This window comes from Penaeus monodon, chromosome 31 (assembly GCF_015228065.2).
Source record: "Penaeus monodon isolate SGIC_2016 chromosome 31, NSTDA_Pmon_1, whole genome shotgun sequence".
Taxonomy (NCBI): Eukaryota; Metazoa; Arthropoda; class Malacostraca; order Decapoda; family Penaeidae; genus Penaeus; species Penaeus monodon.
The window spans coordinates 32,691,993-32,692,479 of NC_051416.1; the positions used below are offsets into that span (position 1 = coordinate 32,691,993).

The 487-nt window shown below is 35.5% G+C and overlaps 1 protein-coding gene across 1 annotated transcript in view; it reads right to left on the reverse strand.

The window, feature by feature from the left end:
• The window catches only part of LOC119593182 (transcription initiation factor TFIID subunit 11-like), a gene marked incomplete in the record, with an annotated part of 72,269 nt that overhangs the window by 23,837 nt on the left and 47,945 nt on the right, over positions 1-487 (reverse strand).

Genomic DNA, 487 nt, shown 5'->3' on the forward strand with positions numbered 1-487 from the left:
TATCCACATCATTCACGTAGAAAACTCAAATCTGTCACTTATCAAAATTATAAGGTTTTGGTGCCTTGTCCTTCTTAAAACTAAAAACTATTCTAAATATATTTCCTTGTCACTGTTTACTGTGTTCCTGGTTCATATGTACTAAATATACAATGCGATCTAGTGAACCATTATGTATTCCTGTTTTGTACATATTGTTTACTTTGAATATATCACAGACTGTCCCTATATAGGTAGATCCTTCAGCGTCATCAGAATACTCATGAGCTCCGCTTATGCTGCCACCATAGATAGTTACAAAGCTAACCGCCTTTGGGTATAAATTATTAATCATAATAATAAATATGAAATTAGTGAAAATCTCTCTCAAAATAGAGGGAGATCGAGACAGATCTTCATGCGGTTGCTGATACGAAGACACGTGCTTTACCCATCAATCCATACCATAAAACGTATTGCTCCTCATCTGCGCTGAAAACTAACGGCA